The following is a 26,116-nucleotide window of genomic DNA, read 5'->3' on the forward strand; positions in this document are numbered from 1 at the left end:
TGTTGGGAACTGTGTCTTATTCACCCCTGTATCTTCAATGTCTAGAATGTCATTTTTAGTAGTTGTATAATATTATATTAATGTACTAAAATTTATTTCTGCAGCAGTAAACGAATACAAACAAGCAACAGTACAAGAAAGCAAAATAAAAGCAAGAGATTTAAATGATTGGGAAACAAAAAACAAGTCATTGTTCACAGACAAAAATAGCCAAGGAGAATAAAGTCAAAACAGACCTTCAGCGAATAAATGGAAAATAATGTGAATGACCCATATCGCTGGGAAAATCTTTCAATAGGAATTTTCTTTACATAATGCAATTGAATAGCTGTCTCAACTGTCCCTTGTGTTTGAGTTTTCCTGTGTCACAGTGCAAGCTAGTGGGCATATCCTTGTTACAAAGGGCCACACTGCCTCCCAAGATTTAAAAATTCTTTTTTTATAGAATTAAAAATTCTCATTTGAAACACTCAGTGTTGCAAAACTTGAACAGTGATGATTACCATCTTTTCATATTGATCAATAAATGACTGTGATAGAAATACTGGAATGCAGTGTAGATGCCTGGGTCACCACGTGAAAACAGGAGACCTCCCCTTTTGGTAGAGAGTTGCCCATAGTTGGTCAGCTAAGTTCAGTAACATGCAGTTTAGTGGTTGGTCTTAGAACTTCCATAGTTTCGACTCGTGATGAATGTAAACCACATCTGTGATTTTTCTTGATGACAAAACCACGGATACTGCCCACACTTCTGTGGGTTGCTGCCTATATTCATTTAAGGACTAATAAATTATGGTTGGAGGTAAGTAAATATAAATTTGTAATTTTTTCCCATCCAAGTTCTTAAGCCCCTGAAATCTATCCATAGACTCCACTGGGGATCATTGGGCTCTGGGTTTGCAATCTTTTTATTATTTTATCCTTGTGTTAACTTATTTAAACTTCATAAAGATCTTATGCAGTAGACACTATTATTATCCTCATTTAATTGCCCAGAAAGTGAGAGACTAAATATTCCCTCCAAATCCATATGACTAGTAAAAGGCAGAGCTGGAATCTGAACCCAGGATAATCAACTCCAGTGTATATGTCTTATTTTTCATTTTGCTTTTTTTAAGATTTTATTTATTTGAGAGAGAGCATGAGCGGCTCATGGGGAGGGACAGAGGGAGAAGCAGGCTCCCCACTGAGCAGGGAGACCCTCCCCGGCACCCCTTATTTTTTATTTTAAAGTAAGAGTTTATGTATATTTAGTCCCATATACTTTTAGCAATATCACTGATCTTTCTGTCTATTCCTGATTCATTTCCATTTTGGTTTAATTATTCTAGATTTATAATATGTTTAATATCTACTAAGGCAAACCATCCCTTATCATTCTGACATTTTTTTTCAATATTCAAACTAATTACATCTGAATTTTGAGGAAGGAATTTTTGATTTATAGGCTAATACGGGGAGAACTGATATTTGAAAATACTAAGCATTCTGACCTCAGAACAGGATATTCTCTCCATGCACTAAGATAGATATATAAGCCCCTCGTTAAGATAATGTTGCTTTTGGGGGCACCTGGGTGGCTCAGTCAGTTAGGCGTCTGACTCTTGATTTCAGCTCAGGTCATGATCTCAGGGTCCTGGGATGGAGCCCATGACCAGCTCCACACTGGGCGTGGAGCCTGCTTAAGATTCTCTCTGTCCCTCCCCACCCTCCAAAAAAGATGTTGCGTTCTTTATATAACCGATGTACTTTTAGTTTAACTTATTATTAGTTTATACTTTTATCACAATTACAAATATCTATTTCCCCTATATTTCCTTCTAATTGATCACTGCCTGTCATGGTGGTTTAAAAATGTGTACAGAAGGGGCGCCTGGGTGGCTCAGTCGTTAAGCGTCTGCCTTCGGCTCAGGTCATGATGCCAGGGTCCTGGGATCGAGCCCCGCATCGGGCCCCCTGCTCCGCGGGAAGCCTGCCTCTCCCTCTCCCCCTCCCCCTGCCTGCGCTCCCCCCCGCGCTGTGTCTCTCTCTGTCAAGTAAATTTTTAAAAATCTTTTAAAAAAAAGTTTTATGTCTTCCCTTTGGTATTGGTGTATTACAAGGGATCCCTGAGAAAACTGGATTGGACCGGCACGTAACAGAGAGTTCTTCTTCCACTCCCCCTTACAAAAGGCAGGTGAGAACATTCTGGCGCAGGATGACCACGTGTCCTCACTGAAAAGGCCCTGTATCCCTCTACCTCAGTCCCTCGTGACTATTCTGTTCTTTCTGGTACTTCTTTCCTCCAAATTCCAGAAAAGAAAAAAGTTACTTGATTTAACTTCTGACAATTGACCTGTGCTGTCATAGTGGGGATCTGTCAGTCAAAGATCCTAAGGGAAAGCAGGAACATCATCAAACAAATATTTGAATGCCTTCAATGGGCCTGGACCCCTTCCAAAAAGGCACAAAAGGCTTCTGTTTTCCCTCAGGACACAGATGGGTTAGACATACACTTTATGTTTGGGGGTTTTCTTTTTTAAGATTTTATTTATTTGTTTTAGAGAGAGACAGCATGAGCAGGTAGGGCAGAAGGAGATGGAGAGAGAGAATCTCAAGCAGACTGCACACTGAGCACAGAGCCCAGGACCCTGAGATGATGACCTGAACTGAAACCAAGAGTTGGACACTTCACCGGCTGCGCCACATAGGCGCCCCACATTTGGGCGTTTTCTGAATAGAGTATTTTGGTCACGGGTGTGTTCTGTCTTCTGATTAAAATGAGTTCCTCAGTTTCTCAAAAAATTCTGTAACTTAAGAGTCAATCCCACAGCCTTCCATTGAATAGATGTTTCAGTAACATTGGCAAAGAAAGTTTGGACATTGCCACAAAAATTCAGGGAAAATGTTTGAGGTACAGCTGGAAGTAAATGGAGAGGAAGCCTCCATGTCAGGGATGTACAACAGCCCACTCGGGGACCAGCCTGCTCCAGCCGAGGTGCCGAGTGATGACTTAACGGGAGCACTGGGCATGAGCCTAGGTGCGCTTTGCACCAGGACACAGAGCCAAGTTAAAACAGCCCATCTCCCTCAGCTCACGCCTCTCTCTTCCCCAGAGTCTAGCAGCCCAATGAGACAACTGAGAGACAAGCCCTGAAGACAAACAAGATCCTCAGAAGTTCACCATCGACTGCAGGGGACCTCTGCGAACATGAACAAGAGTCTCTTACGGGCACAGGAAGGCAAAGAGGAGATAGCAACAACCTTGCCTCGATTTCTAGGCACTTCCTGGGATTTCTAAGGAAGTTCCAAAAGCATTATGCTATCTAGAATGAATCCAGAGCCAAGATCACTCTAGCTCACAACAGGGTTTTCCATGAATACCATTAATGCGTTCCCAATCTTCAAATCACCATGAACCCTTCTCAATTCTCACTCTATGCACTGTCCCTCCCCCCTGTAGCTACATAATTAATAATTTTTTAAAAGGGTACCTGGGTGGCTCAGTTGGTTAAGCAACTGCCTTCGGCTCAGGTCATGATTCTGGAGTCCATGGATCGAGTCCCGCATCCGGCTCCCTGCTCAGCAGGGAGCCTGCTTCTCCCTCTGACCCTCTTCCCTCTCGTGCTTTTTATCTCTCATTCTCTCTCTCAAATAAATAAATACAATCTTTAATTTTTTAAAAATATTTTATTTATTTATTTATTTGACAGAGAGAGGGAACACAAGCAGGGGGAGTGGGAGAGGGAGTACAGCAGGCTTCCTGATGCGGGGCTTGATCCCAGGACCCTGGAATCATGACCTGAGCCAAAGGCAGACGCTTAACAACTGAGCCACCCTGGCACCCCACAATTAATAATAATTTTTAAAGAAAATCTTAGAATCATTCTTACAATAGCAGTTTTCAGGGATCGCTGTGGTTGTCAAATATTTTCACAAGACTGCATCTTAAATGTGTAGGTATCTTAAATTCATCAGGTTCAAATCCAAGTTCCTCTCCCCTTCTGGAGGAAACAGAGTAACCTTCCAACAAGCCGGAGAACATTCTTTTCATATGGTAAAAGGCACCTCCCTCTTACACAAGCAAAGACAGAGTACCCACTCCCCGTGCCAGGATCCAACCCCCTTGACCAGGGAGGGAAGTACCGTTAAGGCTTTTTTGGACCTGAGAATATACGAAGGAAAAAAAAAAAAAAAGTGAACTCAACGCCCGAACAGGGACTTGAACCCTGGACCCTCAGATTAAAAGTCTGATGCTCTGCCAACTGAGCTATCCGGGCTCATGTGCCTGGCTTCTTCTGACAGCCTGGTAAAGGTAAGTGTATTAGGCTATTGTTGACTTTCTTCTGCCCTTCTGGGTATGTTGACAGCAATCACTTGCACACGCAACTCCTACTCTCAAACAAACAAAGCAGCCGGCGGACCCCGCTCCCACGCTCACGAAGTGCTCCCACCACAACCAGACTCCGGGGTGGCACAATCGGGCTTCCCTCGAAAACCCAAGCACAGGGCGCGCTCCGAAGGGCTCAGGTTTGGAAGGAGCCTCCACGACGCTCTCAAGTCCCACCGTTTGGGTAAAAACGAGTGGGGTCTTCTCGTGGGACAAAAGTTTTCGTCTCACCTCCCTTAAAATACACGGGACTCCAGTATTTCTTTGTACCTAGAGGATGTAGAGAAACGATGCAGAGCTGGACACGCCCTTCCTGCCCATCTACCCAAATCCTCTTCATGTTTAAAGATCCCTATTCAAGTCCTCTTCTCCCTACTTTGCTAACCGTGTCACGGTGGGCAGTTACTGAGGCTCTAACGGATGCCCCGAGGCCCGCAAGGAGGCGGCCGTGCCCGCTGGGGGGAAGGTCCGGGGCCTGTGCTGGCAGCACCCACGAGAGGCCGGATCCCCCCGGACAGGCCCACGGTGGCGGCGCCACGACGGGAAAGCCCTGAGCAAGTGAGGAAACCCCGCTTCCAGCCCCAAGTAATAAATATTCCGCCATATAGTTAGCAACTGTCAATAAAAGATAGAAACCCAACCCCCAGGGGCGCATCTCGGCGTCTCTCTCACCTGCTCTCACATCACGAGAGTGTACTTTTGCTCAAAAAAAAAAAAAAAAAAAAAAACACCTTTCCCGCTTGTGTCGCTCATCACCCGTGCCGCGCGTCTGTCCTTAAATTCCTTCTCCTGAGACTCAGAATCTTTCTCGACATCTTCGGGTCGGGCTGGGTGGAGGCCCCTGGGCCAGGGTCTCTTCAGTTCACCCGGCGGCAGCCCCAGCCGGCCTCCTCCCTCGCCCCAACCACCCAAGCCTCACCCCCCCTTCCGCCTCCTCCTACGGGAGGCCTTCCCAATTACGCGGTCCAAGCTACCAGGTTCTGGGTTCCCAGCTCTCGGACCCGCCAGATTTTCAATCTGGGGAGCTTCTCAGGAGTATAAATCTCTGTGCACCCCCGCGTGACTACCACACAAGGGGGCCGAAGGCGGAGAGCGTGGCCCTCGGCGACCCGGGGCTGGCTGCAGACGCGCTCCGGTCGCACGGCGCACCTGGTTGGAGCCGCGCTCCCGGCGCACGGCGCACCTGGTTGGAGCCGCGCTCCCGGCGCACGGCGCACGTGGTTGGAGCCGCGCTCCGGTCGCACGGCGCACCTGGTTGGAGCCGCGCTCCCGGCGCACGGCGCACCTGGTTGGAGCCGCGCTCCCGGCGCACGGCGCAGCCGGCCGCACACGCAGTACTCCGCGCACCGCGCCCTCGCGCGCTCCTGACTCCGGGGAGTCCCCTCCGACAGCCGTTCTGGGTCAGAGGAGGGCGTTCTCCCTCCTCCGTCCGCGCTCCCGTCCCGCCCGAACAGACCCTCCGCGGGGAACGGTGCCGCTGCCCCGGGCCGCCCCGGGTTGGCGGCACGCACCGTCGCCGCGTCTGTCCCGCCAGGTGCCGTGAATTCTCACCGCGCCGCCCCCTCCCCGGGAGGGACCGGAATGCCGCCCCCCGCCGCACGGCACGGCCCTTGTCCTGTATCCTGCCGCAAGACCCTCGCGGCCCTTTCGAAGGCTTTGAATGCAGAGGAGGAGGGAGCTGGGGGGAAAGTCGGAATTTGAAGCCACAAGTACACATCCCCGTCCTGAGATTTGTCCCGGTTGGGATGGAAATGCTTTCCCGAGAATTAGCTGAGGAGCGGGACCTCGGAGCAAGCTGAGAGGAGCAGGAAGATCCTTGAAGCACAAACGATGAATCCCAGGGTCCAAAACCAGTCTCAAGCCCGCCTTTCCTTTTTTTCCAGAAAAACAAACCAACGATTCCTAACTCTCCTGCCCCAGTGGGTCTCTCTGGGCCCTCGCGGTACCCTCACTTTCAACATCGTAATACCGCCTTCTCTTTGAGAGCCACGTGAAATTCCAGGTCCTGGATGCGAGCTCTCAGCAGAATTCCGCCCAGGGATGACAGTGCTTGGCGGACGTTGTCATCATCCTCCTGAAGGTGCTTCGTTGACGTTTCAAATTCATTCTGTCGGAAGAGTGCCAGAACAGTGATTGTGGCAGACCCTTCCCCTTTTCCTTTAGTAGCTGAGATCTTCGGTCTTCTCTTTCCATCTGGACCTAGATTTTCAGAGACAACTTTTTGAATGTTTTTTGTTTGTTTGTTTGTTTTTTCCTTTGTGCCCACTCCTCTGCATTTTCCAGCAGGTCCCTGGTAGTCAGGAGCAGGGACCCTGGGGTGATGGTGTGGGAAACCCATGCTACCACGGAGATTGACCAGACCAGGTCAGATCTGGAGGTCCAAGCTCAGGGCCACTTGACCCCTGCGGCCATGTGGGGGCCAAAGATGAGGTTTAGACACCCTCGGTACTAGCTATTTCCTTTGCCTGAGAAGAGTGCCCAGCATATGGAATCCCTTGGAGACTACAGTGGCCAGACTCCCAGTGCTCTTTTGAGACTTTCTTTCATGGTTCTGCCCCACTGCCATACTTGAGGCCATGCAGAAGCTTCATATTTAATCCAGTGAGAATAGGAAGTGTAAGAGGAAAAACACACTTTGGTGCTCCTGGAAGGGAAAATATCAAGTGCAGCCTTTTGTTCTCTGCCAAGAGTTACCACAAGGAAAATTCAAGAGAACAGCTAATTCACCCAAAAAGGAATTTAAAAGCAGTGTTTACTTGGCATCTGCCCTGAAATAGCCACTGCTTTCTAAAAGTAGCTCTTAGCTGGGAGAGTCTAAAAGCAGCCCCCTTGAACACCTGTGCTTTAGGTGGTTCTGGCACCTGCTGTATAAACAGGGCATCCTGAGTCTGAGTCTGGAGTCCTGTCTTCCATTTTCCTGTGTGAATGGCCAATCCCACCCTTTCTGACCCGACTGCCTTTGAGAAGGGAGATCTTTTGTGTGTACACATGAAGCAAACCTTGTTCTGTCTCTTGAAGCTCAGCGTTTACAGATTTTCTACACCTTTGATACACAAACTGGCATCCAAAAGGAAATGAAAATAGAACTCATTTTGATACAACCACACAGTGTAGAATCATGTTTAGAAACAAAGTAGTTCTATAATTGTACTGGCTCCTCCTTTATAGGACAGTGTTTGTTTTAGGAAACACAAGAAAACTCACACATCTATCTACCCTTACCCTTCCTCCAGTCCCCACAACCCCCTTCCCCCACCACCACACTGCCCCTTTGGGCTGCATCTCTCTCTGGGATCTTTGGTGTGGCCTTAATTCATGGATTCCACTTTATGACTTTCCTTAAAGTTCTAAAAACAAGTGTTAAAAATGATTGCAGAAGAAAATTGAGGTGATGCAAACTTTAACACTTCATGAAGTGGACACTCTCAGAGGACTGCAAAAGGGGGTAGAAGGCAGGAAACTTTTATAGGAGAAAGAATAAAGAACAAGGAAGTGACAAATAGAAAATTGCTGATTGGCTGGGGCCACATCAACCTTATTTGGGGCCAGGAGGCCCAGAACTGGCCGGGCATTTGGGGAACGACTGGATACTCTCCAGGTCTGGTCAAGCGGGTCATTCACAGGGACGTGGAAGTTACCTAAGTCTAGGTTTGCTGACATGGCACTCCCCCCCACCCCCCGCAGAAGCTGCTCCGTCTTGGGCCTGGCAAATGATTTCAACCCAAGAAACTAGAATTCAGTGCGCCGAGGGAAGACGTGTGGAAGGGAACCCTAACCCTTGCGATTTTATTTCAGCCACGTGTGTGTACAGATTTGGGTGTTTTCTACCACGTGGCATGTGGAAATCTCCAATGAGACTCAATTTACCATCTGCAAGAACGACCGCTCTGCCAAAATCCGGCGTCGAACGAAATGCCTTTAATACCCTCGGCCCAATTTCCCAAATCGAGCTTTTCCTGAGGGCTGAGAGCCTCCAACTGTCTTTTCAACGTTCGCGCTGCGGTTGCCCGGTGTTTTCCCAATCTCTCCCCCAAAATGTTTGGGATCCGCCCCCTGCACCCCAGCTGCGCGCGTGAGGTGATTGGCGGTGGTTGCGAGCGGGGAGGCCCGGGGCGAGCGGAGGGGAGGCCAGACCGCCAAGGCCTGGGGGCCGGCGGTCCTCCCCGCGTCAGACCACCCAGGCCCGATGAGCACAGCTGACAGAGAACTGGCACTGAGAGGGAGCGTAGATTTCCTTTTTCCTTCGGTCTGTCCTGTCTCTGTCCTGCCCTTTCTGGATAGACTCAATAAAAGCCACTTAGAATGTGCGGGTTGGAGTGGCTTCGGAAGGAGGAGATTCTGGTGGGCTTGGTTCCTTCTTTCGAGCCCCTTCCCTCTTGTCTTCCTTTTGCAGCTGCGGGTGCTGGGAGGTGTAAGCCCCAGCGGGAGAAATGCATGAACAATAAAAGCAATCCAGAAGATTTCCTAATCCTGGAGAAAACGGAGAGTGGAGGTGCCGGGGATTGAACCCGGGGCCTCGTACATGCGAAGCACGCGCTCTACCACTGAGCTACACCCCCCAGCTCCCTTCTGGTTTTCCTGCTTTGTAAAATACTACTTCTATTTTCCCATTTTTCAAGCTATAAGAATTGGCCTGCAGAGTATCTACTGGACTAAATGTCACTCTTTTTTAAGAAATTACTAAAGTGGGTAGTACTTACAGGCTTCACCGGGTAACTAGATTGTAATCCGAATAGCGCCTTTTCTCGTGCTAAGACGCCCCACTTGGGTAGCCTGCTCCAGGGTCCGCTCACCAGCGGTGTTGGGGCAAAGCTACTTGCCTCCGCCACGAAAGCTCCAGGAACGGCCCCCGCCCGGGCCGCAGCGGTAACGGTGCGGATCGGCGCGCCTCCCGGCTCAGGCAGCCGGGCCTCGGTGGGTGAACCAGCCGTTGAACTCGGCACCTGCTGGCTGTCGCGTCGCACACTCCGCGCTGGTCCTCGGCCTGGTTCCACTCTCCCTCTCTGTCCCTCTCTTGACGATTATGTCCACAAAAGGTTTTACAAACAACAACAGCAACTTCAAAACTCTCTCCACTTTAAATGAAGTGACTTTTTCCCGCGGACTGGAGGAATGAACAGGGGCGAGGGCAGGCGCAGGGCCGCGGAGCAAGGTTGGGGGACCCAGCGAAGCAGGCAAACTGCCTTCGCTCTGAAATCCGCCGACACAGCGAGAAAGCCCGCGATAGATGTGGATATTTGAAAGAATGAAGTCACAGCCCTGGACACCTCCAAGGGAAGCCATCGGTGGGTTGGAAAATTCGGGGCGTCCTGGACCCTCAGAGCAAGTAAGACGGCTGGCCTGGGAAAGAGAAGAAAAGCCATTTGCTCTGGAATGCTCGCTTTCAGCTTAGCGTGTCCGCGGAACATCTACTCACTGACTTCAGAACCTACGGCTCTTTTTCATCCAAGAGCCTTGTGTAATATTGACAAACGTATTTTGGGCAGATTTTCATTTAAAGATTTAAAAACGTTAAGTATTTGCTAGTGAAGGCAAGAAAAATGGAAGACTCCCAGTTCTGATTCTCGTCCCTGAGTCCTCTGAAAAATTTACTGGAAACAGTGAATGCAGAAGGATGGTTGCGGTCAGCTGACATACTGTGGGAAGAAGAATTCCTTGATGTCTTTGTGGACCTTCCAAACTGGGGATCTGGGACTTGTAGACCTGTAGTCTATGGCTTTCCTGACTTATTTCCACTGCACCTCTGACTTCATGGACACTAACAGTTTTCTCAACTTTCTGTTCAGAAAGCACTGCATTCTTGGAGAAAGGGCTTTCCCTTGCTCCCTCCCTCAGAAGTTGGGATTGATATCCTGCCACATTTGGTGATTGATCTGGCCTACTGACATCTCTCTCTCTCTCTCTGTCTCTCTGTGTGTGTGTGTTTATATGTAAGGAAAATGAGGGAAGAGAAAAATCAGTAGGTAGGTTTTCTGTTCCTCAGCCTTCACACACATTCAACTGAGAATACAAAAGAAAATTTAACGAACATTGCACAAGGGCCTCTTTTTCTCTCCTTTCCTCTTTCTTTTTTTTTCTTAAGATTTTATTTTTAAGTAATCTGTACACCCCACATGGGGCTCAAATCACAACTCCAAGATCAAGAGCTGCATGCTCCACCAACTGAGCCAGCCAGGTGCCCCTGCTCTTTCTTTCTCTCTCCTGTTCCTTGGTGAACTGTGAAACCCATGGAAGGAGCAGGAGCTTATTCATGTGGCCATAACATGCTTACTCCTCTCCTTCCCAGAGATCCTAAGGGAGCATGATCTTTCTTTCTGTCTCACTCCTTCTTGTCTCTCTTGTGCTGATGCAACCTGGATGTGTACAGCTTTGAAGGGGAAAGAGAAAGGGTGTATTGAAGGAACCCAGGGAAAAAGCTGGACTCTCCTACAGCTCCCACGGAGCTGCACACCTGGATAGACCCTACACTACAGTAAATCCCTACAACGGATGATTGCCCTTATTTCTGCACTATTATAGGATCAAACACTTGGTAGAACAAGGCTTAGTGTATTTAACTTGCCTATTTCACAAAATTCTAGCCTGAAACTTTTTTCAAACCTATGTCGAGAGAAGGCTATCTGACCAAAGAGCATTTCTGCCACTAAAAGCCCCCCAGCCTAGCCCACTCCAAGGTCTGCTCACCAAAAGTCTACCAGAGCACCAGTTCTAATTCTGCACCAGGGAGAATCCCAGCTGGAATATTCACTTCTGTCTCCAATTTCCTTTTTCTTCAACTTCTGTCATGACTATGAGGCAAGGGAGACCCTGTTAAAATTAAATACAAAATAGAGACTAGACTGGAAAATTGCCTTAAAACAATTTAAGCCACATAAGCCAAACTAAATCTAGCTTATCTCATGAACACAAGTGAAACGTAGGTTATTTCTCATAAACACCTCTGATGATTGTAAAAGAAACAAGTCATCTTCCTAAAACTTGGTGTAAAACAATCACTTTCAAGCGATCCTCAACCATCAGGAACCCCCCACTGCAATAACCAATCACTATAAAAATTAAACAACTTCCTCATTTTCACATTATAAGCCATCCTGTGATGTCATGCCCTGAGCTTCCTATCAGCCTTAAATGTGAAAGCTCCCAGTTCACGAGCTATTATTATATGCACAATAAACAATAAGTACTATTTTATTGATTTGGTGGTTTTAATTTTGCTATTCTTATTTTTGATAACCCATAAGATAGTGCAGCTGTATAGAAGATTAGCAGTGTGTTACCTCGGGGAAATTAGGTCCATGTGGGAGAAAAGAAAGAAGTTGGAATAAAGTAATAATGTTGGTGAGAAATGAAGCATGGTAAGATGGGTGACCTGAGCGCTGATCTAAAAATTTAGGCTAATTTGGGGGAGATTCGACAGAAGAGGAATGAACTGATCACAAAACTTGGTCATAAACGAAGAACAGTGTGTTTTACCATCACCGCTCTCATCATCCCTGGTGTAGACCCAGTTAGCGGATGCTTCGGCTCTGGGTTCAGGAGACCCCTCACAAAAAAGGGGGAAGAGAAAAGGAAGGAAAAGCTACAATTTATTATGGAGACTTGTTTGGACAGAATTCTCCCCTAAATAAAGAAAGCTCAAAGAGGCAATATGTGAGCTGGGACAACAGGTTTTGTAGAGCTTTTGCAAAAATCTAAAACCTTTTAAAACCTCCATAGGCCTAGAGAAGTCCTCACCTGCATCACGTAAGACACAAAGAGTGGCCCTGAGTTTGCCCAATATTTTGTGTGACAGTCAACTCCCACAGGAACCTGTTGTTGTTTTTAAGATTTATTTATCTATCTTAAGAAGAAAGAGAGTGCTCAAGCCAGGGTGGGGGGAAGGGCAGAGAGAGACTCTCCAGCCGACTCCCTGCTGAGTGCAATGCCCCACGCCCCAGGCTGGGCTCAACACAGGGCTCCAAGTGGGGCTTGATCCCATGACCCTGAGATCATGACCTGAGCTGAAACCGAGAGGAGAAGCAGTCAATAATGTCTGTGATTTTAAAGTCTCCCAGGTAATTCTGTTAATCAACCAGTTTGGGAGCCACTAGCCTGGAAAATCAAGCACCCAGAGATTGGATTGGATTAATATATTGGCAAAATTTCATCCAAAAGGAGACGAATTTACAGGTGGTCCACTGTATCTTTCTCCCTAACCTCTGAACACACACATACATACACACACACACACACCCAAAATGGACAAGGTCCCCTTTCTCCTAGAGAAAGAGAAGGTGCGGGAGACGTTCGTCCCACAGGAAGATGGGACTTGTCTAGCCCAAAGTTGTCATGGCTTTGACAGCGCCCGGCTGCTGGGTACACAGGGTGAACATGTGTGGGCTGGCCCGGGTCCCTCCAGGCAGGAGCCTCTCTTATGGGTAGCTCCCACAAGAACCGCAGGAAGCCAACTTTTCTGAAACCCTGTGTGTAGCTGCGTTGGGAGCAGTGTCGAGTGTTTGATTCAGGCTTGAACTTCTCAGGTATAAGTGGGAGCAAAATCAGTGTGGAAACCTGGAATAAAGAGAAAGTATGAGGCAAAAATCCACTTGATTAGATTTCTATGATTTCTTTGCCCATGAAGCAGCATAGCTCAGCCAGTGACGGTTTAGTCTTTGAATGTGAGATTTCAGAATTTAAGCTCCATGTTAAAGCTAGTCTTTCCTTTCACCTACATATTTCTAATTCTTAGAGGCTAATTGAAACCTGGCTTTCTCTTATAGTGTGCACTTCCTTCCATACATCTTCCTGTTTTCTCAACTGGCTTCTAAGTCAAGACTCTGAGGGAGAAAACCCAGAGTTGCAATCGAGTAAGAAAACCATTGGTCAAATGTAGGCAACCCAGCAGTTTTTGTATTCTATCCTCCCACTGTAGGCAGAAGGACAATTTTGGAGACTCTTACAAGGTTTAGATGGGTGAACACATGAAAAAGAAAGATTTGAGAGTTCAAGAAAAATGTGGATTGAAAGTAGATTGACACAGGATTTAGAGCCATGTTTGGATCTGGGGAGTGAGGGATTCAGCTAAGAAAATCTTCAGGTAGCTTACCCAGACTTACATCGACCTAGTAAGTACAGAGGGAAGAACAGGAATTTGTCTAGGTTTTTGTTGTTTTTTAGGTTAATTTTTTTTAATTTTTTTTCTACTGAGAAAATAATTTATTCAGTTGTGAATCAGGAATTTTCTTATTGTTTTTTTTTTAATGTTTAAGAATAACTACTCATGAGATCTTGAGTTTGTTCACTTGGGATTTAAATTTAAATGAATAAAAAGAAATCAAGATTCCCTCAAAAGTAAACATCAACCCTTTCCCCTAATCTTTTAAGATAGATCATTTCTTTGGTGTAGGACTTAAATGCTCAACTGTCTCTACTCCAGGATGGATCCCAGAAAACTTGAATCCTGGAGAGGCAGCATCCTAACTGACGTGTGGTCTCCGTTTTCTTTCACGAAGTCCACTTCTTCAGGATTTTTGTTGGTTTGGTTTGGTTTTGCTGGGTTGTGAGATTTTTTTGGCAAGGACTAAAGAGTAGGAGATACAGTGAAATGGTAGGAAAAAATGTGGGTTTCATTTGGATCACATAAGCCCATTGTGCCCACTGTGGAGCCAGGGCAGTGGCTCTTCAAATCCATCACTTAAAAATGGAAACAAAATGACCCAAACTGGAATACAAGCAAAGTATAAATATACCTGCCTATGTAGATGTTGCCTCCCAACTTCCTTGACACTGAATCGCTTAACTTTAAAGAATATGTAGGATTTCCGAGCTTCTCTTAGAGAAGGGAACTGTATGTTAAGATGTTCAGTCATGAGGACTGGATCTCCCATCGCCATCCCTTCTGCTTGTGATATAAAAGCAATTATCCATTTTATTCACCATATCTGGTTGTTACACTGCTTTAGTGCAGACGGGGCAGGGGAAAACGAGAGTGTTTTTCCAATCCGGTCCACTCCTGGTTTGTCAGCCCTCCCCTTTGGGGTATGATGGGCTGGGGGCCCCTGAGGGTTAGAGCAGGCAGCCGCAGGACACATTGACGACTGATTGTCATGAAGCCCAGGTTTGGAAAGTGGAACTCCTAGCCAGCCTCTTCAGTCCACCATGGGCCTTTGCCTTCTCTGACACCATCCACTTCCTCCGGCCACAGAACTGAAGACACACAAGTGGCAGTCCGCCAGACTAAAAGTGAGTTGGGCAAAACAAGAGCATCTTCCATGCCAGCCCCCGCCGCTCTGGTTGTTGTTGGTCTGAGGAGGCCGGAGATCGCCCACATGGCCTCCCACTCAGCACCTGGATCCGTGCTGTGTTTAAGCACCAGCCCCGTACCCTGAGCCCCTCAGGGGTGGCTCGTCTTTTCCCACTCTCTGCCACTTCACGGCAAACTCACTTTCAGTCTTTTGTTTTCATTCCATGCTGAGCCCCCACCGGCTCATTCACATTCCCTGGGACTCCAAACCTTCACCACCATGATATCCATTGGGAATCTCCACCAATCTTCTGTACAGAAGCCAAATGACATTTTCCTGATGGGAATAGAACATGGACAGCCAATGGCCTGAAGCAGTCTGCTACTGAAACCATCCGAGGATTGCCAAGGGGGACTGTGTCCTTACTCCAGAGTTCTGCTGCCAAGCAACTCAGCAAGGACAATGAAGTCAAGGGGATGACCCCCCACAACCGGATCTTGTTGCCAAACACTTCGTTAGCACTCTTTTCTCCAGTACGTTATCCGGCATGTGCAGAGTGTTTCTGGCTTTTTCTTTGCCTGTGTCAACTTTTTTTATTTTTTATTTTTGGTTCAGTTGATAGTATTTTCCCCAAACCCCAAAAAATAAGAAATCACTGGGAATTTACATCTGATTACCATAGGTTCATTCTCCCATACTGCAAGGTTCGAAGTTATAAGGAAGAAGAGCAAATATTTGCTGTATTGGTGTTTTGTTAGTATTGTTTAAAAGTTAAGTGTTACTCTTCTGAGAAAGCCGCCAGAATCATACTCTCTCAAATTCGGAAACCTACTGGCATAGTTTAAAGTCAGATATTATTTCTAACCAAATTATACTCTTTTGTCTGCCAAGATATCTTGACAGTCTTAATATCTGAAGGCAGGCCTATGTGATAATCCCAGCAGTATTCTGGGGATAAGATTTTAGTGGGTTTGTTGAGAAGGAAATACTTGTTTAGGTGACTTTCATCATGCCACTCAGCTTCTATGTCATTTTTCTTATCCTGAAGGATTCCCTTGAAGCACTCCTGGGTGATGTTTAGGACCTGAGTGGGTGTTCCTCCAAAAATGGCTGCGTGGTGATAAAAATCCCCCTGGCCAAATGGAATGTAGGCTGCAGACTCCTTCCGCCTCTCATAGGTAAACTCATCGGGATCTGCCTTGTACCACCAGGCCTGCAGCTGAGCCACGACTGGCCCAGGGTCTCCACTCCAAAGCTATTTTGGAAGACCTGGCCCACGTCCATGCAGAAGAGGAAGTCCACTTCATGCCAGATGTGGGCCACAATGTGCTCCCCAATGGTCTTCATACGCATCATGCTGATGTCCTGCCACCTCTTCTCAGGCTCGATCTCAAACACTTTGAAGGAACGCAGAGGACCCAACTCTATCAAGGGCATCCTGGAGACACCGTCCACCATGATATAAAATATGACTCTGTGGCCAACCATGAAGTACCTATTGGCAGATATTAAGAACTCCTCCAAGTAATGCTCAATGTATCTACTATTGTTTTGTTCTCAGCCCTTCGGGGTCCTCAGCAGAACGGAGATGGAAACTGTCCTGTTATAACATTCTCCTATCTTCCAACAGCAAAAACCGTCAAACCCACAGTAATTTTCTGTTTGGCATAGTAATTTTCTAGGATGGTCCTGTTGTAAGTGTCTTCCCACACGACCAGCACCTTCCATCCGGTCATTGTCAGAACCTCTGGACGTTTCTGTGGGTTAAACCAGTCTGATAGCTGAAGCTCTTCGTTGTTTTCCTCTCCTTGTTCATTTTCATCGTCTATGTCTTCCTCTTCTTGGTAAATGCGGGTCCTGTTGTTAAACCAGCTTGGAAACCACCAGCCCTCTGAATTCTGCTGTCACCAACTTCTGGGGTTTTTGAGTGATATATCCACAAGAAAGAGCCTTCTGGGCTGTGGATATATTCCCAAAACACAACAATTAACAGTGGAGACAACCAGCATTGACAGAATCACTTTTCCTTTCACATTCATTATTTTCTCCTCATCATCTGCTTCTCTCCCCGCAGAGTGAAAGGCAAAACAACAAAGTTCTATTAAGCTCCGCTCCGCAGAAGGAGGCAGGGCTGGGAGGAAGGGAAGGTGCTGTGCTGCCTTCCAACTCCTAGTTCCAGGTAAATGGAGGAGACAATGAGGCCTGTGCTGGAGTCAGCAGGCAAACGATAAGCCGATAAGCCGGTTAATTTGTTTTTAAATTAGAAGCAAGAAACAGAAAATTCCTGCCACCATTATGTGGTTTTAGGCTTTGTGTTAGCATTGAGAACACTGGGACATGAATTAACAATGTAGCTTAAGACAATAACGATAAAACACCTAGTTCCCAACCAGCAGATTAAGAGCTCACAACTAAAATTGGAACAACACCCTAAAACCTCCTTACCTTCTTATATGAATGGGTAACTTTGAGCCCTTCCCACTACACATCCTCCGAGGACCCTCCTCTTCATAGCCTCATGAAAATGCAAAACTCAGGATAAGAGTTCCTGACTCAGAGATTAGAGCCTTCTGAAACTTCTATAAATTGTTACTTAGATGTAATAGACTCTAAAATGAAAAGAAGTGTCATGGTTCCTGCCAATAATGCCCACCTTGGTCACTAATAATGATGACTGGGTTTGGGGAGGAGATGTCTGGTCCAGGAGATAAAGTGTGCCACGAGGCGTACAGACTACAGTAGAGAACAAGGGCGGACAAGGCGTTCAGAAGTGGGCAGCCTATTTCTTGGCATGGGCTGCTGCTGCTGCTGCTGCTGCTTCTTCTTCTTCTTCTTCTTCTTCTTCTTCTTCTTCTTCTTTCTCATTTCCATCTTCCTTTCCCTTCAGTAATATTGCAGAATGGTAGCTCAGGTGAAAAAGCTGGTTAATCTAGTGGCTACTTGTTACTCATTTCTCTCTTACGTGGTCCCATTGCGTAGGGGTGGTCCACTGTTGTCAAGGAGCAGAAAATAGTGAGAAGAAGGGGGTGAACGGAGACAATGCTATATTACTGGAGTCCTGGGAAGACAGAGCAGCCCTAGATCCACCAGGAACTGAACCCAGAACTTTCACACATGCCAGAAACACGGCCTCCCATTGAACCACACCCCTGACAATGGCAGTTTCTTGCAGCATCCTGCAACATATATACATTTCGCCTATTTTCTGTGGGTCTTTGAAAGCCTATCTTTTTAAAGCAAAGGCCAGGGTGCCTGGGTGGGTCAGATGGTTAAACGTCTGCCTTCAGCTCAGGTCATGATCCCAGGGTCCTGGGATCGAGTCCCGCATCGGGCTCCCTGCTCCTCGGGAGCCCGCTTCTCTCTCTGCCCCCCCCCCTCTGTCTCTCATGAATAAAATCTTAAAAAAAAAAAAATAAAGCATCATGAGTTCAAGCCCTGTGTTTGGCATGGAGCTTGCTTACAAGAAAACCCACAAAAACTTGATGAAAAGAAAGTCCATTGTGTTAAGCTCACTATGTGTACAACCTCTAAGCTAGATCCCTTTTTTGCACCGACACAAAGGAAGGATAATACCAATTCTAGACTGCATGACACCGCTCCTGCCCCCAGAACCTTGCCTGTGTGTCCAGCCCTCTCCCAGATCCTCTTACTGGCCTAAATCCTCTTTTTATCTCATTTTCCAGCCACTTCCACCGAAGTCCCAGGATGGAATTTTCACTTCTTCTCTACAGTTTCTTTCTCTTGTGGTATAAACCAGTTTCAACCAGTCTCTCTAGACCCTCTCGTCCATACCCCTGAGTTCAAGTATTATCCGTCTGCGGTTAACTTCTGGCTTTATTTGCTGTACCAGGCCTTGCCTGCTCCACCTGCAACCAATAAAGCCCAAGAAATACCTCCTTGCAAAATCGAGAAGCACCTCAACACCAACACATACAAAATAAGAAGCGTCTCCTATTTCCAGTTGTCTTGTTTCCCTCAGTGTTGTGTCTTATGACATGGCTACAGCTGGGAAGACCAAACAGTAGGTGGTTACCAGGAAGTCTTGCGGGGTTTGATGTATTTGCCTTCTGACCTTACGTACTCCCAACTCCTTCAGGTCGGGGACTACTTCATTCACTCTGAGTCAAGTGATTAACGCAATAATTGTTTCATAATAAAGAGCAGATACATGACTTTGATTAAATTGTTGCCGGGTGAACTGGGGAGCACACCCGCCTCCCTGTCCTGTCCTGGGTCCACCACGCAGCCAGACCCAAAAGAGTCACCTAAGGTTCCTGGTTGTGTCACGAGAAGGAACTCAAGGACAGACACGCAGCACAGAGGACAAGCGACACAAGAGGGAAAGTTTATTAAAGTGAAAAGTACAATCTTCAGACCTGAGAGCAGGAAGCCAGAGAGCGAGAGCGAGAGCGAGAACTGTGCGCCCTGAGGGTTGGGTTTCTTTTACTGACAGTGGTTAACTAGGGGGCGGGATATTCATTATTTGGGGTGGGGACTTCTTGGAAGCAGGGTTTGGGGGGTTTTCTTCGTTATTTGACCAGGGGTTTCCTGTCGTGGTGCCGCTCTCGTGGGCCTGTCTGGTGGGATCCAGCTTCTCAGCTTCTCGTGGATGCTGCCAGGACGGACCTCTGACCTTCCCCGCGGCCGGCCACGGCCGCCTCCTTGCTGGCCTCCGGGCATCCCGTTAGAGCCTCACTGACCGCCCACTCTAACAAAATGAATGGAAGATAATGTGCACGGCTACTGTTTTTTTATTCTTCTTGAAGGGAAACAGTGACTGCATAATATTTTTTTTTTCAAAAAAATAATCACTAGTACTTTCTTTGGTCTAGATTCATAATTCTCCTTTAAGGACTGAGGAATTATGGCTTCAAATCTCCAAAGTGCTAGGATAATTTAAGTACTGTTGAGGTTTCGATCTTCCTCCTCTAGAGCTTCATCGGTATCATCTGGCTTCTTCTAAATCTGATTGCCGTTACCTCCTTCAATGGTAAAGAAATTTCCCATTTATATTGGGAAGTTCTCCCTTTCCTTCCTCTTTCATTTACTGCTCCTTTTCCTCCTCTTTCATCTCTCTCTTTTTTTCACTCCTGCGTCCCATGAAGCCGCCTTAGCCCCTCCTGCCAATCTAGTAGTCTTTAAGTTTTAGCAAGCACCCTTAGCGCCTCTGACTGATGAACTTAAACCTTTCTCTGTATATGTAGAGATCGTGCATTCTTTCCTGGAAAGAATGGAGCCCTCCTATAGCCGTCACCAGGCTGTCCTGCACCATCCCGGGCACCAAGGAACCAAACCCTCTTGCAGAACCTCGAGCACCACGATGATGTCTGTAGCTAGCACCATTGTCATCAAGAACTGTCATAGACCAATGCACCCCCTTAACTGATTAAATTTCTTTAGAAATTCCTGGACCAGGCAGAAGCCTTAGAATTGGCTTTTGGACAAGAGTATGCCTTTTCTCCCCAGGGGCCCGGCCTCTGAAAGCTCCTATTTCTTTCCCGTCAAAACTCTTGAGTACTGGTCTTTCAAGAGACGGGCAGCTGAACTTGGGCTTCGGCAACACTCTCTCTAAACTTTTCTGTACTTTCAATCTCTGTCTCCCTCCAATGCTTATGCTAAAAAAGGGGTTTTGGGGGGTTTTGTTTTGTTCTGTTTTAATATCAGGTAAAGTTTGATGAAGGTCAGCCCCGTTTCTTAAATAATATTGCGGCTTATTTGGCACCCTCACACGCCTCTTTAAATCATATTTAACTTCCATATAAAGAAAATACAAAATCCGATTAAGCCATCTTTTGGTGATATTTCCTTTTGTCCTAAGGTACACTCCCCTTTTGGTATCCTGTTACTCAAATTCCGAGACATAAGGAGAACTGTAATTAATACATCTTATGTTATAGGGTGGCTGTGCTGAGTTGATGGTGCCCCTCCCTCCAAATTCATGGGCTTCCTGGAACCTCAGAATGTCACTTTGTTTGGAAATAGGGTCTTTGCAGATGTAATCAAGTCCAGATGAGGCCATGAGGGTGGGTCCTAATCCAGTATGATTGGTGTCCTTGTGGGACAGACACACAGGGAGACTGGTGTGACCACAGAGGCAGGGTTTGGGGGACTGCAGCTGCAGACCCAGGAGGCCGGGGGGGCGGGGGGAGGGCTCCCAGCTCTTACAGTACTTGTGTCTGCCCCTGCCCGCCTTTACAATTCTCCCCTCCACCCCCCTTCTTATTCCCGTTCCATCAGCAAGCTCTGCAGCCGGCTGGAGCCTTGTCTGGCAGAGGGAGTCAAATCTGCACTGCTGAGAGTTCCCTATAATTGCAGGGCTCCCTAGATCAGGTTATTATCCTTCCCACTGACTTTAATCACAGTACATGAAGATTATTAAAAGCTACCCTCAGGAAATCTCCTTGAATTTTGCGCATATTCCTTTGTAACCCGATTGCACAGTAACGCAACGTCTCTTCTCTGGAGGGTTTCCGAAACAGCAGAGTTGCACGGAGCGGACCCCGACCCTCTAGCTTAAATATTGGCGCCCCAGCAGACAATAGCGGCGGCCCGTACGGTGGAGACCGAAGCATTGGCCCCGCACGGGGGGTGTAGCTCAGTGGTAGAGCGCGTGCTTAGCATGCACGAGGCCCTGGGTTCGATCCCCAGCACCTCCAGGCGCACTTCCTCCCCGGGGGATGGCGGTGGCCCCCACCCCCCCCCGGCCTGGCTGCCTCGGCACAACCAAGCCAGGAGGTGACCTCAACGCCACGACGGGCAGGCCGCCAACACGCGAATAGCGTGCTCTTTTGACTACGTCAAGTGCCATCACCGCCGCGTGGACGCAGCCGGGTTGGAGGAACCAACGCCCTCGCAACTGCATGCAACGAATTACTATTAAATTCTCAACTGTGAAAGGGAAAGAAAAAGAGCAATGGAAAGGCTTTAAAAAAGAATGAGAATCTATCGGACAAAACCCACTGGATTTCTTCCCTTTTTCTCGCGCTATTCTCGTGTCAATAGGGAAAGAAAAAGAGCAATGGAAAGGCTTTAAAAAAGAATGAGAATCTATCGGACAAAACCCACTGGATTTCTTCCCTTTTTCTCGCGCTATTCTCGTGTCAATAAAGAAAACTCTCACCCCCTTTCTCCAGGCTCTGCTCTTCCCCACACCGTCCGCACATGCCCGGCGGGGAAGCGCCACCGGGGGAAGGAGACCTTGTACGGCATTCAGGCCAGTGTCTTGGGGCGGCCGGGTCCGGGGAGGTCAGGGCCACGGAATTCTTGTGAGGGTCGGGCCCTCGTGGAGGTGCCGGGGATCGAACCCGGGGCCTCGTGCATGCTAAGCACGCGCTCTACCGCTGAGCTACACCCCCGCCGCGGGAGCCGCCGCCTCCACCATACCGGTCGCCCTATTGTCCGCAGGGGCGCCAGGTCTAAGCGAGAGGGTCGGGGTCCGCTCCGTGCCACTCGGCTCTGCGGAACCCCTGCAGAGAAGGGAAGCTGCGTTGCGAACTGCAGGCCGCGGAGCGCGAGAAGCTCTCCCCCAAGTGTCGGCGCTCGGGGCCCTGCTCGAGGCCCACCTCCTGCCCAGCACAAGGGGCGTCTCGGGACGGAGTATGCTCCTGGTCCTTCAACCTCCTTCTCTCCTATCGGCAGCGCTCGCAGACACATGTAAAAGGGCGCAGGGCAGGCAAGGACCAGCCCCTCCGTAGGACCGAGTGAGAGAAAGATGGAAGGAGAGGAAGGAAGAAAAGAGAGAGAGAAGGAAGGAGGAAGAAAGGAGGGAGGGAGGGAAGGCAGGCAGGCAGGCAGGCAGGCAGGCAGGAAGGAAGGAAGGAAGGAAGGCAGGCAGGAAGGAAGGAAGGCAGGAAGGCAGGCAGGCAGGAAGGAAGGAAGGAAGAAGGCAGGAAGGCAGGAAGGAAGGAAGGAAGGCAGGCAGGCAGGCAGGAAGGAAGGAAGGAAGGAAGGCAGGCAGGAAGGAAGGAAGGAAGGCAGGCAGGAAGGAAGGAAGGCAGGAAGGCAGGAAGGCAGGAAGGCAGGAAGGAAGGAAGGAAGGCAGGCAGGCAGGAAGGAAGGAAGGCAGGAAGGAAGGAAGGAAGGCAGGCAGGAAGGAAGGAAGGAAGGAAGGCAGGAAGGAAGGAAGGAAGGCAGGCAGGCAGGAAGGAAGGAAGGCAGGCAGGCAGGAAGGAAGGAAGGAAGGCAGGCAGGCAGGCAGGAAGGAAGGCAGGCAGGCAGGAAGGAAGGAAGGAAGGAAGGAAGGAAGGCAGGCAGGAAGGAAGGCAGGCAGGCAGGCAGGAAGGAAGGAAGGCAGGAAGGAAGGAAGGCAGGAAGGAAGGAAGGCAGGAAGGAAGGAAGGAAGGAAGGCAGGAAGGAAGGAAGGCAGGAAGGAAGGAAGGCAGGCAGGCAGGAAGGAAGGAAGGCAGGCAGGCAGGAAGGAAGGAAGGAAGGCAGGAAGGAAGGAAGGAAGGCAGGAAGGAAGGAAGGAAGGAAGGCAGGAAGGAAGGAAGGCAGGAAGGCAGGAAGGCAGGAAGGAAGGAAGGAAGGCAGGAAGGAAGGAAGGAAGGCAGGAAGGAAGGAAGGAAGGAAGGCAGGAAGGAAGGAAGGAAGGAAGGCAGGAAGGAAGGAAGGAAGGAAGGAAGGAAGGAAGGCAGGCAGGCAGGAAGGAAGGAAGGCAGGAAGGCAGGAAGGCAGGAAGGAAGGAAGGAAGGCAGGCAGGAAGGAAGGAAGGCAGGAAGGCAGGAAGGCAGGAAGGAAGGAAGGAAGGCAGGCAGGAAGGAAGGAAGGCAGGAAGGAAGGAAGGAAGGCAGGAAGGAAGGAAGGCAGGCAGGCAGGAAGGAAGGAAGGCAGGCAGGAAGGAAGGAAGGCAGGAAGGAAGGCAGGCAGGAAGGAAGGAAGGCAGGCAGGCAGGAAGGAAGGAAGGAAGGAAGGCAGGCAGGCAGGCAGGCAGGAAGGAAGGAAGGCAGGCAGGAAGGAAGGAAGGAAGGAAGGCAGGAAGGAAGGAAGGCAGGAAGGCAGGAAGGAAGGCAGGAAGGAAGGAAGGAAGGCAGGAAGGAAGGCAGGAAGGAAGGAAGGAAGGAAGGCAGGAAGGAAGGAAGGAAGGCAGGCAGGCAGGCAGGAAGGAAGGAAGGCAGGCAGGAAGGAAGGAAGGCAGGAAGGCAGGAAGGCAGGCAGGAAGGAAGGAAGGAAGGCAGGCAGGCAGGCAGGAAGGAAGGAAGGCAGGCAGGAAGGAAGGAAGGCAGGAAGGCAGGAAGGAAGGAAGGCAGGAAGGCAGGAAGGAAGGCAGGAAGGAAGGAAGGAAGGCAGGAAGGAAGGAAGGAAGGAAGGAAGGCAGGCAGGCAGGCCGGCCGTACCACGAGAGGTGCTCAGGCAATTCAGGTCCAGGGGAGGAGATAAGACTGCGGTGTAACTGCTTCACAATACGGGTGTGCAAGGAGCAGAGAGTGTGTCGGTCACTACCCTCCTAAATCGCTGCGCCCCACGTCTCTGGAGAGGGGCCGTCCTCGCTGGGTCCCGGGCACTGCTTCTCTGGTTCTGAGAGCCCCAAGGACCAGAAACAGGAAAGGGGATTAGGAAGCGCGTTCCTGTGGACATTGCACCTTTCAGAAAAAATGTTTCCGAGGGGAACTTGAAGGAAGAGAAAGAGCCCATTCCTAGCACAACACACTAAAAATCAGTCCCTTCCAACCATAATGACGGAGGTGTAGGTGGATCTTTGAACTCAGGGCTACTTCCACCAAAGTCACAGTATGAGGGGCATACCGTGGTAAAGAAAACTTCCTCCCCTCCCTCTTCCTTTGATCAGTGTAGACTCAGGCATTCTTATCTTAGCCATTAAATTCATTTACTTATTTTTGTTTAAGTGGACCCCACCGCCAGCCCATTGCGGGGCTCGAGCTCGCCCACCTGAGATCAAGGGCCAGATGCTTAACCGACTGAGCCACCCAGGCGCCCCGGATTTTCGTCCATTGTAATGCTCAGTGCTTCCAAGATTTGTCCAGTAGACGCCGTGTCCTAAGTCAGCCAGCGTCTGTTGAGCATTTCTTACATTCTGGCAGGGAGAGATGGTCCAGGCTCCTCTTGTGATTTCCCTGCCCCAAGCCTCGGGGACAGGAGATCCTTCCGGCAGCCTTGGTTCCTGCTGGTGGGGATCCGTATTAGGAAATTAAGATAGGACACCAGCTCTCCTCACTGTCACCAGGGTGTCGCTCTTTCAGCAGACAGAGCCAAGACGCGGCTCTTCCCTGACGTCTTCTCCTAACCCTTTGTGTGTAGCCCCGGATTTAAGGTGGGCTGAGCAGCACGAATGGACCTTGGGAAGGGTGCCTTTCTGTCCAGCATCATTGCCTTCCTCTTTATGCAGCCGGAAAAAGAATGCAATCTAGGGGGCTCCAAAATAAGGGAGCTGTATATAAAGAGCCTTTGTTCGCAGTCTCAGGTCCTCAGGACTCCCGGGGAGGTAGATGGCTGTGATTAAAGTGCTTCTGAAAAAAAAGGGAAAAGAGGAAGCAAAAGCCCTGGGGGTGTAGCTCAGTGGTAGAGCGCGTGCTTAGCATGCACGAGGCCCCGGGTTCGACCCCCGGCACCTCCACCTCCCCGATTCCTCCTGCACCTCCGCTATAGGGATCTTTTGGTTTCTGGATGAAAAACCCCAGGTTTCGGTCTGCAATTCTCCGTTGTGTTAGGAGGATGCTCTCTTAGCGAGCTGCCTAGACAGACATCTTGGAATACAAGGTGATATTTAATGCTCGTTTACTCAAAGTCGGCATTTTTATTATCCATCCACCCTGAGCAACCGCTGCTGTGTTCTCTAAAGTCTCATACTCCACAGAAACTGAGTTGTGTGGAAAATCTGAGTTCCGAGAGCAGGAACCTCTCCAACCTGAAAGGGCAGCTCCTAAGACAGTTAAACCATACCCACCTCGTCTTCCATGCGCCCCAAACTAGCATCTGGAACCAGGTCAAGAGGGTTTTTCCCGGATGGGAGGGAAAATTTAAAATTAAAGGCCTAGAAAATCTGAAAAAGTCAACCTGCTCTAGTACTTTCGGGGAGAACAGTTTCTTCTCTGGAACGAAGAACACGGGAGTGCCCAGTAATGAGAGGCAGCACCGGCCAGCTGCAAAATTTGCTGGGTCTTGAGCCCTGCCAGCTGCGCTGGTCACCGTCCCCTGCAGCTGGCCCTGATGACAGGTCAGGTGACAGGTCGGGGACAGTCCATCCCAGCCGAAGAAGCAGGCCGCTCTCTGTTCCCTTGCCATCTCTAGAAAGACTGAGAGATGTTCAAGGATGCCGGGTGTGAGCTTAGAAGGCGGAAGATGCTCGTTTACTACAGAGACCTGCCACACTGCCCTGCCCTGTTTGGATTCCAAAATTAAAGAGGTGACCAGAGTATGGGAAAACTTCCCTCCCACTGGTCCTGAGCTCAGACTCTGGGGTAGGAGTCCTGGGTACTTGGGGAAGCATCAAAGAGCACAGACGCACCTTGTCCCCCGACTTGGGGCGATTGCTTTATGTTGTGGGACAACTCTACCTTCCTCCAAAGGG

The 26,116-nt window shown here is 48.9% G+C and overlaps 5 non-coding genes and 1 pseudogene across 5 annotated transcripts; 2 read left to right on the top strand and 4 right to left on the bottom strand.

The window, feature by feature from the left end:
* Positions 1-4,186: 4,186 nt before the first annotated feature.
* Positions 4,187-4,259, bottom strand: TRNAK-UUU. The gene has a single exon. It is a non-coding gene; the product is annotated as a tRNA-Lys (tRNA).
* Positions 4,260-8,856: 4,597 nt separating this feature from the next.
* TRNAA-CGC lies at positions 8,857-8,928 on the bottom strand. Its single transcript has one exon. It is a non-coding gene; the product is annotated as a tRNA-Ala (tRNA).
* Positions 8,929-15,432: 6,504 nt separating this feature from the next.
* LOC113927350 lies at positions 15,433-16,507 on the bottom strand (annotated as a pseudogene).
* Positions 16,508-21,176: 4,669 nt separating this feature from the next.
* On the top strand, positions 21,177-21,248 carry TRNAA-AGC. Its single transcript has one exon. It is a non-coding gene; the product is annotated as a tRNA-Ala (tRNA).
* Positions 21,249-21,875: 627 nt separating this feature from the next.
* On the bottom strand, positions 21,876-21,947 carry TRNAA-AGC. The gene has a single exon. It is a non-coding gene; the product is annotated as a tRNA-Ala (tRNA).
* A 3,143-nt stretch (positions 21,948-25,090) lies between these two features.
* TRNAA-AGC lies at positions 25,091-25,162 on the top strand. The gene has a single exon. It is a non-coding gene; the product is annotated as a tRNA-Ala (tRNA).
* Positions 25,163-26,116: the final 954 nt, after the last annotated feature.

This window comes from Zalophus californianus, chromosome 7 (genome assembly GCF_009762305.2).
Source record: "Zalophus californianus isolate mZalCal1 chromosome 7, mZalCal1.pri.v2, whole genome shotgun sequence".
Classification (NCBI taxonomy): Eukaryota; Metazoa; Chordata; class Mammalia; order Carnivora; family Otariidae; genus Zalophus; species Zalophus californianus.